The sequence below is a fragment of the Amblyomma maculatum genome, chromosome 11, assembly GCF_055883805.1.
Source record: "Amblyomma maculatum isolate TAMU_Amacu chromosome 11, ASM5588380v1, whole genome shotgun sequence".
In the NCBI taxonomy this organism is placed as follows: domain Eukaryota; kingdom Metazoa; phylum Arthropoda; class Arachnida; order Ixodida; family Ixodidae; genus Amblyomma; species Amblyomma maculatum.
In genome coordinates, this window is record NC_139354.1 from 97,861,985 (window position 1) to 97,885,061 (window position 23,077).

At 43.9% G+C, this 23,077-nt stretch overlaps 1 non-coding gene across 1 annotated transcript; it reads left to right on the forward strand.

Annotated features, from left to right (window-relative positions):
- Positions 1-13,968: 13,968 nt before the first annotated feature.
- TRNAS-UGA (transfer RNA serine (anticodon UGA)) lies at positions 13,969-14,041 on the forward strand. Its single transcript has one exon. It is a non-coding gene; the product is annotated as a tRNA-Ser (tRNA).
- The last annotated feature ends 9,036 nt before the right edge of the window (positions 14,042-23,077 follow it).

The following is a 23,077-nucleotide window of genomic DNA, read 5'->3' on the forward strand; positions in this document are numbered from 1 at the left end:
GCAGTCCTCTTATTAGCTGGAACGGGAAACCGTGCTACGGCAGCAGTCTTATCGGGATCCGGGCGCACCCCATCAGCGCTTACAACAATGGCCGAGGAACTTGAGTTCTGTATACCCGAAGTGGCATTTCTGTGGCTTTAGCGTGAGATCAGCAGAACGGAGGGCTTCCATGACAGCTCGAAGGCGTTCGGGGTGTTGATCAAATGTTTCGGATAAAACAACTACGTTGTCCAAGTACACAAGACATGTCTGCCACTTGAGGCCAGTGAGGACGATGTCCGTCATCCTTTGGAATGTAGCTGGGTCAGAGCACAATCCAAATGGGAGTACTTTGAATTCATATAGGCCATCTGGAGTGACAAATGTGGTTTTTTCTCGGTCTCTTTGTCTACTTCGATTTTCCAATAGCCACTTTTCAAATGAATAGATGAAAAATACTTAGCACGTCGCAATCTGTACAGTGAGTCATCGATGGGCGGCAAAGGGTATACATCTTTCTTTGTCATATTCAATTTTCGATAGTCGACGCAAAATCGGAGAGTGCCGTCCTTCTTCTTGACAAGGTCTACTGGTGAAGACCATGGACTTGGCGTAGGCTGCCCAACACCATCATCTTGCATCTCCTGAACTTGCGTATGGATCATTTCCCGTTCTTTGGCAGAAACACGATAAGGCTGCTGTCGTATAGGGCGACCGTCTTCATAAGTAATGATGCGATGTTGTGTGATGGGCGTTTGACGAACCTTAGAGAAAGAAGCAAAACAGTGCTTGAAGTCCAGCAGCAGTTGCTCTAAGGCCCACCGTTTCTCTGACGAGTGGAAGTTAATGTCGATGTTGTCAAGAGATGGCTCGTTAGTTTTTACTGCCGTGGATGCAAAACCGACCGGATCGTGCGCAACATGGTCAGCGAAAGCGATAGTAGTTCCCGGAAACAAGTGCCGGTGCTCATTAGAAAAATATGTGAGAAGGAGTGCAGCCCGGCCATTGTGAAGCGACAACAAACTTCAAGCAGCGCAAATGCGTTTAGCAAGCATGCGTGAATGGTTCGCCTCCGCTACAGCATCACCGGTACGGAAATCGTCACAGGTCGAGCACTGCTTCGCGGCGGCAGCGATACGCTGTCGCCGGAAACCCGAAGTGCGGCATTGCAAGGACTGCTACTATCTTGTTCGGCAGATTGTCTCATCGAAAATGTGACGAGTCTATTTCGCAGGTCGATAACTGCTCTGTACTCCCGGAAAAAGTCAATGCCGAGGATAAGATCGCGGGAGCAGTCACTTAAACAACGCAACTAACAACGAACGTACGTCCGTTAATCTGAAGCGAGCTATGCACATCCCCTTTGGAGTAACTATATGACCGCCGGCGGTTCGAAGGTACACACCTGGCCAAGCAGTGGGCACCTTCGTCAAAACAGTCGCCATGCGACCGCTCAAAATTGAATAATCGTCACCGGTGTCCACTAATGCATTGACCGTAGTGCGACCGTCTAAAATAACCGGGATGTCTAGAGAAACGCTTTTTGCTTCCCTAGGTGACGGTACCAGCAGCTCGCCGTCGGATCGAAGCGGCGCCGACGGGAAGTCTTCAACGCAGCGACTACCAGCGGCCCCGCCCCTGAAGGTCGCTTTTTTCAGTTTTCACGATAAGGGCTAGATGAGCGGCCTTGGTCCTCTTGCGAGGAACCGTGGGTGAACATCGAGGAGCGCCTTGATGAGTGGAGCGGGACTGAGGCTGCAAACAAGATGAATGCTGCTCCACAAGGTACTCCTCAATAACTCGGGGTTGTTGACCAAACCGGGGAGGAGGCGAGTCGATGCGGAAGCCGTGAAGACCGAGGCGTCGATGCGGACAATCCCGGTAGAGATGTCCTGGTTCACCGCAGTGAAAAGCAAAGCGTACGGCGGTCAGGCGTGCGCCAAATGTCGGCCTTGCGTCGGGGCAGCGTACGATTGCCGAGGTTCTGCACAGGCTGCATCGAGGGCAGCGGAACTGTAGGTGGCGCGAGTATGGGCGGCGGTGAAGGGGGAGCCTGACTCTGTAGAACTTATGCATATGTGGGACGGTTGTCGGTCCCCGACAGCAATGTGGGGCTCGTAACTAAAGGCGAAAGAGGGCTTTTGAGCGCCTGTCGCACCTCCTCCCACACTATAGCAGATACGGAAGCATGCGATTGTTGCAGAGGGCTCCAGAACCTGCTCAGTTGTTCACGCACGACGCTGCGAACCAGTTCGCGCAATGATCTGGATGCCGCTCGGAAGATGCAAATGATTCCGCGATTGTGCCTGTATAAAAAGGTCGGTCATAAGCCGTGGCACGTTGTTGTAGCATCATTTTCATTGTGGTGGCCTCCACATGAAATCCGTTTATAGTGGACGATGGGTTGCGCACAAGGTCTGCGAACAACTGCTCTTTCAAACCCCGCATCAACTGCCTGACCTTTTTGTGCTCGGACATGGCGGGTTCGGCTCGCCTGAAGAGCGCGTCATGTCCTCGTCGTACGCTTGGACACTCTGATTCGGCATTTGGATGCGAGAGTGAATGGCACGTTCTGCCTGCTCGCGACAATCAGCGCTAGTGTAAGCCTCGAGCAGTAAGCCGCCACGATGTTAACACTTGCTCTCGGTTCTCGAACCAGATACGGGCGCCGTCCCCAAGGCTGAAGTAGACGTTCCTTAGTTTGGCAACATCGTCCCACTGGTTAAAAGCAGCGACACGTTCAAACTGAAGGAACCAGTCCTCCACAATCTCAAAGAGGTCCCCATGGAAAGACTTCGGTACCCGAGGGGCCTGCAAGGTGTAGTTACAGGCCGGTGCGACGCCCGTTACGTGCTGAGCAGAAGCACTGGATGTCATGGGGGCTGCTAATGGCTGAAGCTCTGGAGACTGTCCCCGGAGCCGTCGACTGGGGCGATGCACTGGGGTGTCTAATGGTACAGGGCTTGAGCGACGTCTTGCAGATGGAGACTCTTGCATGAGCGATAGTTTTACCCAGCAGCTCTACCAGAATGTCACGTACATGGTTACTAAGGATACCAATGATAGCAGCGGTAACCCAGGCACAACGGCAACAAGCAGCACAGACTCAAACGCGCCAGCGATACTTCGTCGTCCTTTAAACTTCGTCCTTCTTTCACACCTCAGTCATGCGCCACCTGGCAACGCTAGGTGGCAATATGATCATGTAGTAATATCTTAAAATTCAGCGTTATGCCAATGCTCGTTCCACTTTTTGCCAACATTGGACCGCGGTTTGTGCGGTGTTGGTGTGCAGCCCAGGCGTCTGATCTGCAAACCCAACGTTTTCAATTACATAATTCTAACAAAACATGTGCGCAAAACGACAAAGGAGATTATCGAGGCGGAGGCAATAGCTAATGTGTCAGCACACCATCGATTCTGCTATCTGAAAAAGAGTTGCCTTTCCTAGATGTGCGAAGGTAACCCGTAATTATAGATGCCGGGGAGTCCACATCTTATCTTTGTTGTGTTCGTTTTGTTGCAGTTGTTTCGTAATAATTCTGACATGCTCCCGAATAAACCTTTAGTTGTATGTTCAGCGCTTGTTCCTCTTCCTGACCGCGTTTCCTGGTGCGCTGTTTATAGTTCAGTTCAGTCGTTCAGTCGTGTCCGACTCTTCATGACCCTATTGACCATGTCACGCCACGCTTTCCGGTCTCTCACTATCTTCCTAACATCACATAACTTCATCTGCAGTGCCTCGAGGATGCCATCTAACCATCGCGTTCGCTGCCTACCATTCTCCGGCAACCCTCAACCTTTCCCAACATCACATCTTTCTCCAGCGACTCCTCTCTTCTCATCAGATGACCAAAGTAGCTGAGCTTTAACTTTAGAATTTGGCCCTCCAATGAGCAGTCAGGGTTTATGGTCGACAATATTGACTGATTTGATCTCCTGGCAGTCCAGGGAACTCTCAAGAGTCTTCGCCAGCACCACAATTCAAACGCGTCAATTCTTCGGCGGTCAGCCTTTTTCACAGTCCAACTCTCGCATCCATACATCACAACTCGAAAGACCATAGCACGAGTTATACGGATCTTGGTTGGCAGACTAATGTCTCTGCTCTTTACTAGGCGGTCAAGGCTAACCATTGCTCTCTTTCCCAGAAGCAGGCGTCTCCTAAGTTCATGGCTGCAGCCTCCTTCCGAGGTAATCTTGGAGCCCAAGAAGAGAAAATCTGTCACAGCTTCCACTTCTTGTCCCTTGATGCTCCAGGACTTGATAGGGCAAGACGCCATGATCTTTGTCTTTTTAATGTTCAGTTTAAGCCCAAACTTCTCACTCTCTTCTTGTACGCGCATCAGAAGTTTCTTGAGTTCCGCTTCACTTTCTGCAATTAAAGTGGTATCATCCGCATATCTAAGGTTGTTGATACGTTTTACAGCAGTCTTCACTCCAGCTGAAGACTCGTCCAGACCGGCCTTCCTCATGATGCACTCTGCATATAGGTTAAATAGGCAGGGCGACAGTATGCAGCCTTGCCTCACTCCTTTCTCAATCGGAAACCAATCAGTAAGACCATGCCCAGTTCTGACTGTGGCCTCTTGCCCTTCATATAGGTTCCTGAGGAGAGAGACGAGGTGAATTGGAACTCCCATCTCTTGGAGAGCTTGCCACAATCTGCTGTGATCTACGCAGTCAAACGCTTTCGCATAATCAATAAAGCAGAAGTAGATGGGTTTCTGGAACTCTCTTGCTTTTTCCATGATCCAGCGAAGGTTGGCAACTTGGTCTCTAGTTCCTCTGCCCTTGCGAAACCCAGCTTGCACGTCCGGAAGCTCCCGATCCACATACTGCTGCAGCCTACCTTGGAGGATTTTCAACATCACCTTGCTAGCATGCGAAATAAGCGCGATCGTGCGGTAGTTGGAACGATCCTTGGCACTGCCTTTCTTTGGCTTGGGGATGTAAACTGACCTCCTCCAATCCTGTGGCCACTGCAGGGTTGTCCAAATCTTCTGGCATAATGTATGCAGAATGTTAATGTATGCAGAATGTTCCACTCTGCACGCTTTCTATCTCTTAATGTTACCCCTACCATTTTTCGTTCCATAGCCGTCTGGGTTGTCCTCAACTTAAGTAGAACTCTCTTGGTTAGCCTCCACGTTGCAGCCCCATAGGTGAGTACAGGCAAGATGCAACTGTTGTATACTTTCCTCTTGAGCGATACTGGTAAGCTGCTAGTCATAATATGCGAGTGCTTGCCAACTGCGCTCCATCCCAATCGTACTCTTCTTGTTATTTCCTTTTCGTGGTCCGGATCTGCGGTTACTACCTGTCCTTAGTAGACATATTCGCCTACTGCTTCCAGTATTTCGCTACCTAATGTAAACTGCTGTTTCTTCCCGAGGCTGTTGAATATTACCTTAGTCTTCTGCATATTGATTTTCAAGCCTACCTTTCTACTTTTCCTGTCTAGATCATCAATCATTATTTGCAGTTCATCCCCCGAGTTGCTTAGCAAGGCAATGTCATCAGCAAATCGCAGATTACTGAGGTATTCTCCATCTACCCTTATCCCTAACTGCTCCCATTCCAAGTCTCTGAATACTTCCTCTAAACAAGCTGTGAATAGTACTGGGGAGATTGTGTCTCCTTGCCTAACACCTTTCTTTATGGGAATTTTGTTACTTTCTTTATGCAGAGCTATGGTTGCTGTGCAGCCGCTATATATATCTTCCAGCACTTTCACGTATGGCTCGTCTACCCCCTGATTTTGCAATGCCTGCATCACCGCCGAGGTTTCAACTCAGTCAAATGCTTTTTCGTAATCAATGAATGCTATGTATAAGGGCTGGTTATATTCCGAGCATTTTTCTATCACGTGATTGATGGTATGGATATGATCGAGTGTAGAGTACCGTTTCCGAAACCCTGCTTGATCCTTTCCTTGATTGCAGTCTAAGGTTGTCCTGATTCTATTAGCGATTACCTCAGTAAATCACTTATACGTAACAGACAGTAAGCTGATTGGTCTGTAATTTTTAAGGTCCTTAGAGTCCCCTTTCTTGTGAATGAGGATAATGTTTGCATTCTTCCATGGTTCCGGTACCGTCGATGACACCAGGCACTGCGTATACAGGGTGGCCAGGTTTTCTAGCACGATATCCCCCCCGTCCTTCAGCAAATCTGTAGTTATCTGATCCTCTCCAGCTGATTTCCCCCTTTTCATAGTTTCTAGTGCTTTCTTGACCGCGCCCTTCGTCACTGGTGGAACGTCTGGCTGTTTATCCTTACCGCCAATCTCATTACGGTCCTGACTACTTTGGCTACAGTAGAGATCTGTATAGAACTCCTCGGCTACTTTGACTATCTTTTCCATATTAGTGATGACGTTGCCCGCCTTCTCCCTTATCGTATACATCTGGTTTTTGCCTATGCCCAATTTCTTCTGTACCGCTTTAAGGCTTCCCCCGTTCTTTACAGCATGCTGAATTTTCTCCATGTTATACTTCCTAATATCGGCCACCTTGCGCTTACTGATTAGCTTTGATATCTCGGCCAATTCGATCTGGTCTGTTGGATTGAAAGCTTTCATACTGTGGCGTTTCTTAATCAAATCTTTCGTCTCTTTAGACAGCTTACCGGTATCCTCTCTAACTATCCTACCGCCTACTTCTACCGCGCACTCAGTAATGATATCTCTGAAATTATTGTTCCTTGCCTCTAGGGTAATGTCGCCATCCTCATTTAGAGCTGAAAACCTATTCTGTAGCGAGATCCTGAACTCTTCTGCCCTCCCCCTCACCGCTAATTCGTTGATGGGCTTCTTTCTTACTAATCTGTTGCGTTCCTTCTTCAGATTTAGGCTAATTCGGGACCTCACCATCCTGTTGTCACTGTATCGCACTTTCCCGATTACCTCTACACCTTGCATAATGGCGGGGGTTGAACACATTATGAAGTCGATTTCATTTTTAGTCTCTCCGTTAGGACTTTTCCATGTCCATTTCCGGTTCTTCCGTTTGCTGAAGAAGGTATTCATGATTCGTAAGTTATTGCGCTCTGCACACTGAACTAGTAACTCCCCCCTGAACCAATGCGATAGTCACCTACTGCCTTGTCTCCTGCCTGTTTTTTCCCTACCTTGGCATTGAAATCGCCCATTAGTACAGTATACTGCGTCTTTACTTTTCGCATTGCCGATTCTACATCTTCATGCAGTAGAAGCCTCAATAACTAAAATGGTCGACCTAATAGTTGCTACTGCCACAGAGCGTTTTTCAAACGTTCTGGAAGTTCAGCTAACGCAAACCCTGCAATCAGGAACAGCCCCTTTCATAGCAAACATGCCCTCTGAAAGCTCTCTACTTCTTAAAAGCACTATTGTTGCTTCGCCTCACAGGACTACTCCTCCAGATGAGGATGTAAACATTATGACGCAGAGATGGTGGAATCAGATGTAAGAATTCTAAAACGGTGTGGGCCTTTCTGCGGCTGCCCAGATTTCGCAATCATAGGGCAACTAAAAGTTATCCAGTGGAATTGTCGTTCAATTCTAACAGCTTCAACAGATTTAGTCTACACTTCTTCTGAATATTATCTACATATAATTATGTTGCAAGAAACTTGACTAACACCCGAAAAGCATTTCTATTTACAAAATTATCATTCATTCCGACAAGGTCGCCAATGAAACGGATTAGGTTTAATTATATTTGTCTGTACAAAATTCTGTCACAGGGCTAAGATTTCTTTCCAGTTATCTTCTATAGATTGTGAGTTATTGGCCCTAGGCTTTTAAATCCCAGGACACTCTTCATTTTCCTTAGTGAATGCTTATTTCCCTAGCGGTGCACAAGGTACAAAACCTCTAGATCTGCAATTAGTTAATTGTCGAAACTCAGATCTTCAGGCAGGTGATTTTAATTCGCATCATAAATCATGGGGCTACAAGACAGATAGTTGTCACGCTCAATCGGTGTTAGATTTACCTTTTACTTCTCACAGTCGTTTCGTTAATAATTGGTCGACAGTTGGTTGTGGCACCTCTAGTGACCACATGCCGATTGCGTTTGATGTTAATCGCCCGGTAACTCCGGCGACTTCTCAGTTTAAGTCATTTATCAACTATATTAATTTTCAGTTAACGTTATGCTCTAATCTTGAGTCAGTGATTACCACGGATAAAAAACAAAAATCAAAACGCTTATGCTCGGTGATTGAGGATTGCCGTAGGAAGTCTGAGATCTTGGTACTGAGATCAAAGGGGAATACTTCAGCTGTTTGGTAGAATGCTGATTGTTCCCGAGATTAAAGACGAAGAAAGGCGGCATGGAAAAAGCTTCTGCACAACCAGTGTCCGAAAAACTGGCATGATTATAAGTTCATTGCAGCTACATTTAAACGTAAAGTTGCAAAAGCGAAGGACGAGTATGATGTCAAGCATTTTGATTTTCTGTCGAAATCTGGCAACTGAACTGCTCTTTTTGGTTTTTTACACTCGCGGAAAACGATTCCGCAATCACAAAATCTACATTCCAATATTTTGACTCCCCATGAAGCAACAGACCCAATTGAAACAATTCCCAAAGGACTGGAAAAGCGTTTCTCATTTACACTTCTTTCATGGTCGATATCTGTAATGCCAATGGAAACAGTTAATTATGATCCTCAAGTTTCCGTTTCTGACCTTTCTCCTATAGTTGAGATTATCAGCCGCTGCTCCCGGTCCTGATAACGTAACTTCAAAACTGTTAAAAATTCTTTTTGACGATTCACCTGAGGCGTTATTAGAGCTAGTAAATTATAACATCAAACATGCTTGGATACACCCAGAATCGAAACTTGCCAAAATAATTCCTTTCCTTAAGAATAAAGGCGGTGCCTTGTCCATTGATAATGTTATACCAATTGCAATAACATCAAAAATTGCAAAATTGATTTAAAGAGTCATACTTATACGTATTTCGGACTTAATGTTTAAAGAAACTATCCTCAGTCCTTGTCAAATTGGTTTCCGTCAAAAGAGTTCTATCTGGAATGCGCATGCTGACCTCGAGAGTCAAGTTCTTTTAGCGCGGCGCCAAAAAATGCACGCTGCTTAATAACGCTGGAGCCAAAGCCTATGATAGCGTTGAACAAAACATTATGTTGTGAAAAAATAAATCTCGGCAGTTTCCACATTTTTTAGTAGCCTGGATATCTGAATTCCTCAAAAACCGAGAGTTTTACTGTGCATTAAATGGCGTTCTTTATGGCAGATATCAGCAAGCCAGGGGAGTGCCACAAGGAGCAGTCCTCTCACCAGTCCTTTTCAACATACTACTCAGCTCAATACCAGCTAATCATGACGTTCGCACTTACGTATATGTAGATGACATTGCATTCTTTGCAACTGCATCGGATATTCAATCCCTTTATCTCCGCTTGCAAACGTACCTAAACTCTATTGAGAATTGGTTGTGTGGATTGCGTCTAGCATTAAATGTGAACAAAAGCGCGGTCCTCGTATTCAATATAAAAATTCCGTAAGTCTGCAATGTATCCGCAGCAAATATTACCGAAGGTTAAATCATTAAATTATTTAGGGGTCACTTATGATGATAATCTTTCATGGCAGCCCCACATTTCCGACTCTCTATCCTTGTGTTCATTCCTCTCTTTGTCGATGGATTCTGCAATAGTTAAAACCTTTCTCTCCCTGATCCCTAGACATTTCAAAATTGTACATAAGGTATGGGTACCAGGTCACAACAATGTGACTTTAAATGAATATGCCGACAGTGTGGCAAAAGAGTCCCTCAATGGCCATGTATTATCTATCCTTCCGGCGACAGCGTACGTCACCGCAGCCAGGTTTGGAAGAAACGTTCTATTAAATATGAAAAATGGACATCTTTTAAGATCTGATGACTCCCTGCATGTACATTATTCTTGGAATAGAAAATTATGTCATTCACGGCAACTTGAGATTTCTCTAACAAGGCTGCGATGCCGTATCCCACCTTTATTTCTATCTTTACAGGTCTGGTTTGGCACTGTCTCCCGTCTGCGCATTTTGCGGTGAACAAGAAAAATTAGATCACTCTTTATTGTTTTGCCGCCACTTCACTACGTTGAGAAGACAGTTGATGGAAAGGCCATTGCAACAGCTTAGCCTTAGTTTAGGCAGCCCGACATTGTTATCATTTGGCGCCACCATTCTTGGGCCCAGTCACAGGTCTGTTTTTATCGCCATGCAAAATTTTTTACTGGAATCAAATCGTTTGCCTTGCTAAATATTTAAAGATCACTTGTTCTACAAATGCAGTGTCAATCTCCCGGGAGTGTTTCCACTTTTCATTTTATATTTCTCGTATTTCCCGTTTTGTTTCCTTTCATCTACTCCTCAAATCAATTCTGTTTATGCAAGTATACTTCAAAAATTTTCTTTGCTACCCTATTCTTGGCCGATCCCCCTCTGTTGGTATGTGCCATAAGTTATTTGGACAACAATAACAACAACAATATCACCCGAAAAAGGACGACGACCGGTATCAAGCTAAGAACTGGCGCATCAAGTGCCCGAATTAAAAGCAGCGCAGTTGCGCGCCTACTGCCCTTCCCTGGATTCAAATGGTGATCCGTGTATTTTTGAAAACGACTGTGCTTCCTCTGGCTGTTTAGCTGAAGTTAGCCGTGCAAACGGGAGAAACTTTCACGTGTGAGGGGATATTTACGATTGCCATCTGGTCTGCTGAATATCACTGCCGAAATCACACAGAAATCACAAGTGAAAGATTATAGAGCTTGTGCAAGCAACAAACGCACCCGCAGAGCAACCGTCATCACCCTCGTCATAGTAAATCACCCGTCATTTCTTTAAACATTAATCTCAGAATATTGTCACGGAACTTTCTAGTACAGTGACGACAGCAATAAAATGTTACTCAATGTCTTCACCGTGCCAGCATCATTTTATTGTTTTATTTTTTACAATGGAAACCATTTTAGTGTTCGACGGCCTAGGAGTGCCTTGGCCTATAAATTGTAAGCTACTTTCTTTCGATTTTCGTGAATAGCAGCGCGTAAATTTCCATGCTCCTAACACAGGGCTCTGAACAGGAGTGGTTTTAGTGGGAATTTGAACCAAAAACGTGCGCCCTTCTGTTATTGGCTAGGCAGCATCTCATCCGAGTGAAAATTTTATGTTAGGGGCTTCTTTTAATCGGTTCAAACCAAACATTTTTTTTCGACATCAACGAGTGGTAATCATAGTCAGGAAAGTATTCTACTTTCATTACTTTTCGCATATCAACGGGTATTTAGGTAGCAAACGTGTTGACATTTAGGTTGGCCTCTTGTTGGGCTAGTTGGTAGATTATTATAGGAAATTTAAAGGCACCAAATACCACACACACACATTCACACAAGCGAAGGCACTCTGTCCGGTTTTCTTCGCTTGTGTGTGTGTGTATGTGTGCGATTTGTGTCGCCTTTCACTTTACCATAAATTGATATTGTTGTTTAAGTTTTACGCGGTAGTTATCACAGCACCTCTTCTAGCTTTAAAGTACCGAAAGGAAAAGATACAAAGGCTGGATTCCCATGCGTAATTAAATCTACATTATTTACCTATATTTGGTACAGGCTGATGGTACAAAATAGAAAATGTTCGTTGTGAGTGCGTGATATATATAGCATTATATACTGCATGACCTCACTATTGAGAGTGGTTTGAACTTTGAATATACAATAAAATTTTGATTTTACTATTTTTGTGCGCACGTACCGAGAGTAGTAGAAATCTCCTATAGATAATCGGCGAGCTTTGTTTATTTCATTACTATTAGAACACAAGTAAAGTTCATTTCACTAAAGGTCTGTGATTATATTGATTTTTATTGTGAAGTAGACGATCGTCTTAAATTCAGTTCAGCAGTGTTTTCAAAAAAATGCCCCAAAGGACTTCATACATCTTGGTACGATACCTCGAACTAAAACCAGGTATATGTGCCGTCATCCATGATAAATTCATTGCTTCAGCATAGAAGAGAGATAGTTAATATCATTGAGTTTAGTTTGAAGACCATAAAAATTGTCTCATTCCATTAGGGAATAAGATAGGAGCATTTTACAACTGCTGCGCCTTTCCAGGGGGCTGTTTACAGACATTGGGTGGGATGTTATCAATTTCTTTCCTAAGAAAGCCTCAAGAACACAGTCCATTATGATAAAGATATCACTTAATCTCACAGACGGAAAGCAATGTGCGCCAACGTAGCTCTTTCTATGTGACTTTACTTGATTCCTTGTAATTTCCAGTGAACTGCTGAAAAATGTTATCCACAAATGCGAAGTAATTCTTTCAGTGTCAGTAGTGACGAACGCTCTTTCTTGATCATCATAGATTTTATGATTTGCGTGATAGGCATGACTGCCCATACCAAAGACCATATAAAAAATGTTGAATAGAACATGTTCTTCCCAGTACGCTTGCGCTTGCCACACGCACACATTCACACCTAAAAAGGAAGAAAGAAAACGTTAATGGCGGTATCTGGCACGGAGCTACAGAGAGCACGGTCCATGACCTGCGCTCCAAATTAAACTTGTCATCGGTAGCATCCGGTGCCCCGTAATCAGCTGTCGCTTCTCAGCAACGCTATTAGGTCGGGAGAACCAACAGCTAGCGGAACCGCGGAGCCTTTCCCACTTTGTTTCCGACAGCGACCGTAGCGGATCGTTCCAAATAGATTTCGAGGCCATTCGCCCCGCTCTCGTCTGTTTCTGCTCATATTGCATATGATAGTACGCCAGTCTGCCTTCGACCTAAGTGCAAGAGTGGGAAGAAGGTGATGCAGTTTTTTTTATTGACACATTTTCAGTGTCCGAGGAGACACTGAAAATGTCTTGTGGGGATGAGTTACAGACACAAGGTGCAGTCATGTCGCCCCAAATATATTTAGCAGGACCAGCTCAGCCAGGCCGGAGCAGGACAACGCGACGCCATTATTCATTTCATTTCATTTATTATTACTGTCAGTCTATGCAGGTTATTACCGGAGTGAAGAACAAGCAAAATCCACAAAAAAGGGAGCAGATTTCAACAACTACAAAAGTCCGATACAAAAATGCAAGCAAATACAGTTTACGTAAAACAGAAAGTCAAACAATAAAGCAAAAAAAGAGGAAACTCATTATGCAGACGGACAACTTTTATATAGGTACGTTATGTTCAAAGTTTATTTTCAGGCTTTCAAGAAAGGCATCTAGAGTATTACTTTTTACAATTACGTCAGCAGCATATTCCATTCCTTAATCTATTGACCAAATTATCAGTTGACCAGCCACAAAAACCTATCTGCGCGCTGTTGTTGGCCTCTTAAAAAATGGGACGTGCCTGGTAGGCGTGCTAGGGCTGTCGTCATCGTTTCTGCCGGGCCACAATAGTACGCAATTTATTCACATGCCCGATTTGTAAAATGATAATTCATAGGCTTAGAAAACTTTTTGCAGGTCCCCCTGAAGTGACTGTCCTGCATTTGCTAGCCGTCGGTAGTGACTACTTCACCCTTGCTTGGGAGCGACCAACTGGGCGTTTCGACAGCTACAGGGTTCACGTCATCGAAAACAGTCAGAAAAGTGACAGTGGTCAAAGGTGCCGACTGGGGTCGTGTGTCAATCTCACCACCCTCCACACAAGCCAGACGGAGTTGGCGGAGGTGGCTTCGCCGACTGTTGGCTTCTTTCCTTGATGTATTATATTGAGTACCCTCATTTGCCCTTCATTTATCTGCTTGTAGCCTACGGGGGTCCGGGTCTGGCAGTCTTGAAGCCATAGGTAGCGTACGAGGGTTCTAGCACAGCTTTCGTCCTCGCTCTTGATCACATTCTACGTGCCGCCGGCGGTAACACGACGTTCCATGTCCATCGCTATGGTTGAGGGTGGCGCTGGTGAACGCACTCAAGGTTCGTATACAGACGACAATAATACCCAAGAAAGTAGCAGGGGGGACAGCGGCCGATGTAGCTCAGTTGGAAGAGCACCGCATTTGATATTCGAAGGTCGTGGGTTCGGTTCCCACCATCGGCAGGTTGTTTTTTCTTCTACTCTGTGTTTAATTATCTTTCCCCTAAACAGATTACATTACTAATTTATGTTATTACCGAAGCAACATTAAAAAAGCAAACTACAATCCCTAAGGCTTTCCTTGGCCTCGCCGACTGTTGGCTTCTTTCCTTCATATATATATATTGCCTTGCTAAGTAACTCGGGAGATGAACTGCAAATAATGATTGATACCTAGACAGGAAAAGTAGAAAGGTAGGCTTAAAATCAATATGCAGAAGAGTAAGGTAACATTCAACAGCCTCGGGAAGGAACAGCAGTTTACGTTAGGTAGCGAAGCACTGGAAGTAGTATGCGAATATGTCTACTGAGGACAGGTAGTAACCTCAGATCCGGACCATGAAAAGGAAATAACGAGAAGAATAAGATTGGGATGGAGCGCATTTGGCAAGCATTCGGAAATTATGACTAGAAGCTTACCGGTATCGCTTAAGAGGAAAGTATACAACAGTTGAATCTTACCTGTACTCACCTATGGGGCTGAAACGTGGAGGCTAACCAAGAGGGTTCTGCTAAGTTTAGGACAACTCAGAGGGCTATGGAGCGAACATGGTAGGAGTAGCATTAAGAGATAGGAAGCGCACAGAGTGGGTCAGAGAAATAACTCAAGTTACTGACATTTTAGTGGAAATTAAGAAGAAATGGGCATGGGCAGGACATGTAGTGCGAAGAGAGGATAACTGATTGTCTCTTAGAGTAACTGGATTCCAGGGGAAGGAAAGCGTAGCAGGGGGCGGCAGAAAGTAAGGTGGGCGGAGGAGGTTAAGAAGTTCGCAGGGATCAAGTGGATGCAGCTAGCACGGAACCGCGATAATTGGAGAAATATGGGAGAGGCCTTCGCCCTGCAGTGGGTATAGTCAGGCTGATGATGATGATGATGATGATGATATATCGAAGTCGAAAAAAACTACAGACCGTTCTCAAAAATACGACAAAATATCCTGTAGTTCTGACGTAGCCATCAGATTGTTCTGTGGTTCTGTAGTTTTTCGGTAGTATATTTTTTTAGGATATAACTGTGCATTGTTGTCTAGCCACAGTTGATGCACACACAGTCTACGGCAACCGACCAGGCAGTACACTGTCAGTGCTACATTTAACCTGCTTAATCCTTGAGTCAAGTACGATAATGAACCAGGCTGTCTTGATTCATTTTAAAGTACTGCAGGTCAGAGCCCGAACCTTATATGTGCGTGGCTTTGACCCTAACTTTGCGTGTCTCATTCGAACAGAGTTGAAAATGCGATGGGAAACTTAAAGCTGTCTTTAAGCACGTGGTACTCTTCAGGCCTAAGTATGAGGCACATGACTGCGATACCACGTAAATGCGTGCAAAGTGATGCCAGTAAATATAAAAGACGGGTGCTTGTGTGCCTTGTTTTCCTAATATCTGCGCTTCTTCTGCTGCATTGGCGAAATCCAGAATTTTGTTTCTGTAATATTAGAACACTCTAAATAGTAAATCGCTAATGCTTTACAGAAGGCACGTTTTCATCGGCAATAAAGCCTCTGTAAACTTGGAAGCATATTTACGTAGTGTGTGTTTAAGCGAGCGCCTCCGGCTGCTGATCTACAAAATCGGAGCGATGGCGGCGCCACCTCTAGGTCAATTTCACGGCGAAGAAAAGGGGGGAAAATTTCATACATACTGAGCTCATCAAAATTAAACAATGATAAAGTCTCAGGATGTACACCATGCAATTAACCTTGCTGTAAAGTTTGTCCTGTGATTAATGTAGCCACGACGGTCTAATCAAGCTCTTCTTTTGCATTCAAAATTTTGAGAGTCTTTAACTGTAACACGAGTCCTGCGTTCTGCCTTCTCGAACGCAGCGTTTCCGGTGAGCAATATATTGGGCAAACAAAAGCGTCTTTCCTATTAAGAAAAAAAAATCATCGCGCATATACATCACTGTCAAGTCTTCCGATCTTAAGACACGTAAGCACAAAACAGCATTCGTTTGACTCCTTCAGGGTGATGGTACTATATCCAGGCTTCCTAACACATTATCACGGGGAAGCTTGCAAGTCGTGCTTAATATACAAATTCAGCACCGTGAATGCTGGCATTAATGAGCTCGCAGGTAAACTCTCCTGTCTTTCCCCATAAACTGCAACGTTACCCGCTGTCTACAGTTTGAGGAGTGGATGTTATAATTCTGAAGACTAATTAAGTGTTCATAGGCTTCATTTTATTGCGATAGTAATACTGCGCCAGGTTTCGAGCAGTCGCGTGGTCTTGGCGGAGGCCATGCTTGACCTTGAACAGCCGAAGAGGAGGATGAGGAGGAGGAGCAGTAGAAGAACAAGTAGGAGAGGAAGGAGGAAGAAGAAGAACAAGAAAAAAAAGAAGACTGGTAAATTACGCTCTCACGTTACACTCTTCAAGGATAAGCTTAGGTGTCCCTAATAATGCAACACCTTACACTGATAGGGCGTGATCGGAGAATAATGTAGCAGGCAAAATAGGCTTCCGCTGTTGCTATCGCAAGTCAGCTAGGGTTAACCAGAGTTAAACCACAACTAATTTTTCTTTTTAGACGCAGTTGATGTTTGCTTTTCTTTCATGTTTGTTATATTGACGATGAACACTGCCTTATTGTGGGGTGCCACCCTTTGATGAATGTCTGTACAGTGACAGCTTCTGTTGACCTGAGGGACAGTGCCGCTGAGTGACATTCATGTGGTGCTTTCTATGTATTTGTTCGGATACCTTGAAACTGTTATGGCGTGCTTTCATCGATAAACCTGTATAGACTGATTTTGCAGAGTCATAAGTTCGCTTATCTCTACTGCTTTAGCTTCATTTGTTCCTTCTCCCTCTCCGTGTCCTTATGATTTTAACTCCTGGATTTACTTCTCGCTCACGCACTGAACATCACATTCTGCGCTTTTTACATGCTGTATCTACCTCATGCTACAACCGCATTGCTTCACCGTAACAACGCAAAGCCGCCTCAAATTCCTACCCTCAAACAAATGCGTAAACCCGTCGAGATGCCCCGTCACCCTCTTGGGTTGTTGACCACCCGCTCTGGTTGTCGTTTTCCTGTTTGCCTTTTTCGTTGCGTGCGAAACCCGGTCCTCTGTGGTGTTCGCCCTTTATACGCTAGAGTGGCAGCGAAATTCTTCCTACGTTTTCTTGTTTCTTTTTCCCCTCTCTCGTTCTTTCGTTAGTTGTCCCTATGCATTTCGCCTTCCTCTGCCTTCTGTGGCTGCCATTGTCAAACCTTTAAGGAGGTACCGGACGCACTGTAAAGACTTTCTTGAGCAAGGTCAAGTAACGATCGAAACATCGAAGCTCTCATAACGTACTACATTATATATATATATATATATATATATATATATATATAAAGGTTTTTTCCGTGTGTGCGTGTGCATTTTCATTGAAGTTTTCGGAATTTTGCTGTGCTCTGGGTGATTACTAATAATGTGTATTTTATTGGTTCAGCCGGACCGTTGCCTGACATATTACTAAAATTACTTGGTCGTTTTTTTTTTCGTTTCTGTTGTGTTATTCATTAGATATTGAAGACAACCCTTTGGATGTGCAAATGATAAATTCAACGACAGTACAAATTACTTCCAACCTGTCCCACATCAACAGCTGTCTGAAAGCCGATTGCGCTGTTTGGCTATTTGTAGTTGGAAGAAAAACTACTGGTCCCATTCCTTGCACTTGGACGCGGGAAAGAACCTTGTATTCTTATTACATCATGTTCGGCAGCACGAATATAACGCGCTGATCATAGTGATTAACATACCTCATATTAACGAGATAATTTATAAAGCAGTTTCTTTCCAGCTTGCTTGGCAGAAGAGAATCCTTCCAGTAAAAAAGGAGAATATTGAATAACGTATAATTCTAGGGGCCAAAAAATAACAAATATTTGTTCGATATTATCCTGACTGCATTCCTATAACCCCGTCCACTGAAACTTCATATAAACTTTCATCAAACTGTGGTCGTCTTTATAAACGAAGGTGCTCTTCAACGTTTCCTGTTCTCCCTGTACTCCTTTGTTAGCAAATTATTTTCACCGGCTCTCACCGGGTCTTATGTATGCTGCCGGCAATCATAAAAATAATTATTCATGACATAGCGCACTTAATACAAAATATTTTTCTGAATGAAAGCTAGAAAAATATACACCCCCCGGCCGGTTTAGAAAAACATTTTGCATGATTACGTTTAACACTTTTTAGATCTGATTTTGCGAAGATGTGAACACGGCCGCGAAGGTCACAACAGCCTCTTCAGACGTTGCAACACACAGCGTCGGCAAAGACGCAAGTATAATACTTGTACAAACAGTCACATGATGGATCTCTTCAAAAAGCCCTTTCGCCGACTTGTAAGGCGCGGGTCACGTATCCTCATATGCGTTGAACCAACTTCAGCGGTTGCGTTGGCATCGACAAAAAAAAAATATCGAAGTTTATTCTATCAAAGCAGATGTTTCTTCATTAAAACTACCTTTTGGGCAAGTTGGTAGTTCGTCGTGATGTATGGTTTTTAGCACAAATAAATACGAGGACAAGAAAGGCGAGACACACACACACACAAGCGCTATAACGCGCTTGTGTGTGTGTGTCGCCTTTCTTGTCCTTTGTGTGTGTGTGTCACCTTTCTTTTCCTTGTATTTGTTTGCGTTAAAGAAACCCTACATCAAGATGCTTCTTCAAACATCGCAAATCTCGTCCTTGCCGTTGTGACTGTGGGCGACGAGCCACTGAGATCGGAAGGAAGGGCATGCCTTGAGGGAGCGTAGCGGCTATATCGGCCCGCAGACGCCCTCAACATGCGCACTGTCCCATACATGCGAGGACGAACGAACAAGCCCGTACGTAGAGATAGTAATCGGTGCATGCCCTCCACGATGTCTTTGCGCTCAAGATACTACTTCCCTCGCGTAATTGCTAGCTCATTCATCGTGCACGCAAGGGCTGCATCGCTTCTCATCTATATGTACCCGCTCTCTTCGTACTTCTGTCAACGGATCGTCAAAAGGGCATACCGCGTTCGGATACTTCAATCAATTGGCATAGAAAATGGTTTTCTGCTTAAAATGCGGTCGTTCGTCGCCCATTCCTCTCAGGTGATGAAAAGCAAGCTGCTGGGCGTCAGTTTGCGCCACTTGCCGATGCCAAAATGTCCTTACTGATGAAAGAGAAGGGTAGAAATAAACAGCGCTCAATGCGGTATCATGCAGTCAACATTTGAAGAAATGTCTCGCGTTAGGGTTGGTTGGAGCGGCAATATATCTACCTAACATAAGAAAATAGCGCAAACGAATATCGCGCATGGTGGTTTTCAGGATGTGTTTATATTTTGAAGCAACAGTGGGACACTGCAAGGTAGTTTCATTCAAAATTTGATTGGAATAGAATAAAGCTCCCAAACGTAGCTCAATACAATTTCAAATTTCTTCCGCGCTCTAAATGAGTTTCGAAACAACCACAAATATCAAATTCTCTGCATTTTAAATTATATTGGAATAACTGTAGAACACTTATTCTACCAGACATGTATTACATAACCGCAATTTTGTAATGTGCTTATTTGCATCAAAATTGTTCTTCTGAAGCTCATGCTGCGGTGAAAACGATATTTTGTGGCTGCCGTTGCAACGCAATGGTACGCATTTCTTAATCAATATATCGCAGCTGAGGTAGTAGTCAAGATACTTTTTCCATGTGGGAATTAAGATGTTATATTCTTCGCAGGCATAGCAAAATTCTCTCCTGGACTTTCTTCCTTTCGGAACATGAACACAGGACTGCCCGCAACTTTGATGCTATTAGCGTTTGTTTTCCAGTCTCACGAGTACAGCCTTGTTCAAAAGTGTATAGATCCGGGGTTGGCTTAAGAACCGCGTAGCAGCATTTTTTAGCATTAGAAGTGCCTCTTCCTACTCGCTAGAGTAGGAAAAAAATCTTATATCCAACTAATTCGCAACACTGGATATGCAATACTACCCGCACGAAGTGGCTCAGGAGTCCACCACCCGGGCTCTACTTTGTTGAGAGACCTTACATCTTCGGGGCATGTCAGAGGCGGAAGTTAATCTGAGTGTGATCGCTAAACAGCTCTCGACACAAGACTGAGGAATTAAAATTTTTTTTTGTCATATCGGCATAAATATTTATCAAAAGAGCAAAAAAAAAATTTTTGCACACAAAACACAATTTCCTTGAGTGTCGTGATTGCTTGCAAGGGGAACATGTTTTCGGAAAGTTCAATAGTAATTTGCAAACCATTGTTATCTTATCTTTTACCTGCTGTACATATTTGACGAAGCATATTGATTACGCTGATATCGGTGGGTCCCAGGGGGTATTTTATACGATAGCATAGGCGTTCTAATGCAGCGTTTCTTTGACCACAGCAATGAAATAAAATGTTTGCGAGCTTGTGCTAGCATATAATATAAGAAGGAGTTGAACTGGAGATGACAGAAATTATGATAGCCTTTAAAGAAGCGGAAATAATTTTCTGTAAAAGTTACTTTAGATATAAACATAAAAAACTCCAGATGGGAGTAACATAAATACACCAAGGTGAAAGAAACCTCTTGAGTAAAAGGCTGCTGAAACGGAGCTCGGTTCTGATTTTCCATTTCCATTGATTCCTTATGTTCATTTTTGGTTGTTGATGTTTATTAGCTTGTTTGAGATACAGAAACAATATTGTTTTTGCTCTGGTGTGTTCTCAGAAAAGCAAAGCACTTCATTTAGACACATTGTTAGCCACTAAGCTTTTTTTACCAATCTCTGTTCAAAAACAGTAGACGTAGGTCTGGACAGGGATGGATAATATGTTGCGTTTTGCAAAGTTGCACAGCAGTGGTGTTGGTAGCACGCCACAGGTGGGTCTCTTTGGCATTGCCGTAAGGCTTTTCTTTATACTGAAGGGCATCTTCCTCTCCGGTGGTAAATGAAAGCGTATTGCGCAAGCACTGATGTCGGAGGCAAGCTGGTTAGTCAGCTTAATTCCCGCGATTCCACTGTCCCAAAGGAACAATCGGAAAGTTGTGGACATTTTCTCGAATGTGGACAGTGTGTGAAAGTTTTTAAGTTGCCTCATGTCCAATATAGAGCATGCGTAGTACGTTGTTTATAGCTAATTTTTCTATTCTTTATTCTCTTACCTTTCCAAGATTTCTATTTTGCACAAGCCGTTTTAATATGAAATGGAAAAATCAGTTTGCACAGAAGACGAACTTTGTTTTTATTAGCTCAAAAAGACTCTTGAATGTTAAGCACGAAGGGCAAATGTAAGGGGAAAGGACGTAGAACTCTATATGTCACACATAATAATGGTTTAATCATTGTAGATCATCATAATATAGCAGTGTATAATAAATATAGTCCGTGCAGATTCGCGTTTTATTAGTGTACAATGCCTTCTATTCGCGCATCGCCTCAGCACCGCATCTGGGGCATAATATTCTCGTGCCGCTGATGATGTTCGAGTCATTCAGCAGTCATTATAGACACTGAAGCTCACAATATTTTTTTAGGATTCAGCAATTGTACAAAATTCGGCTAGCAGCTGCTACATAATTTAGGATTGATCAGGACCTATAATGATACGCTTTCCAGCTGATGTTGTCATTCCTGCCAAGCAATAAATTCGCAGAATGCGCAAAGCATTCAGCTCATTTCTAGAAAAAGTTACAGCGGGAAAGGAAACACGTCATGGAGCCCAATACCTCCCTGTGAATGCTCTTTTGAGCCAATAAATGTCTTTCACCAACACACCACTGGAAGCCGTGTTGCTGCCTTGGTTGATTTTTTGCCTGACTTGCGCCGTTAGTTGCTGCTAACCGTGATCTGTTATTTGTAGTTCATATATATATATATATAAATATATATATATATATATATATATATATATATATATATATATATATATATATATATATATATATATATATATATATATATATATATATATATATATATATATATATATATATATATATATATATATATATATATATATATATATATATATATATATATTGTAACGTATGAAATTGTTTTAATACAAGTTAACGTCGTATGAAGGACGGACGCACCCGGCTCAGAAACCCGGATCAGTCTGCGCGTGCCTCGCTTCCTCTGCTTCTTCTTCTTCTGCTCCTGCTGCTTCTCAGAGCGCCGCTACGCGGCGTACGAATTCCCCCCGGGCAAACGATTCTCAAGAAACTTAGGCAGATTGAAGATGGCAGAGCTTCAGGTGAGCCACATGAACAACTTGTGTCTTGCGGGATCGGCGGTTATCTGTCTTGAGTTTAGCGATGACGTAATTCACGTCATTCAGTTGGTCCAATACGACGAAGGGGCCATCGTACTTGCAGACAAACTTCTCATATAATCCTCGCTTGCGAATGGGTGCCAAAAGCCACACGTAGTCTCCAGGGGAGTAAGCAACTGCACGATGATGTAGATCGTAGTGTTCTTTCGAGCGGCTCTGAGAAGCCAGTGTGCGTAAGCAGGCTATACGACGAGCTTCTTCGGCACGGCATAGTATCAGGGAACGAGACACATCGTCGTTGGGGGAAAATGGGAAGATAGTGTCTAGAAAAACGTGGGGAGTTCTTGCACAGAGTAAAAAGAAAGGATAATAGCCGGTAACTTCATGATTTGTAGTGTTCTAAGCGTACGTCACATACGGTAGCACTGCATCCCAGTTGCGATTGTCAGACGAGACGTGCGTGGACAGCATGGTTGTCAAGGTGCGGTTGGTGCGCTTGGTGAGACCGTTGGTCTGCGGATGATACGATGTCGAGTGTCGGTAGTGTGAACCACAAAGTCGGAGCATTTCTTCCACGACATCAGCAGTGAATTGCCGACCACGATCAAATATACTTGAGTAAAATTTGTCGGGCTAGTTGGTTCATAGTTCAATGCAATAAAAAGCTGCGCTAATAAGGCACGAACGAAGGAAAGGTAGGACGCACACAAGCGCAGACTCACAACTTTATTTCG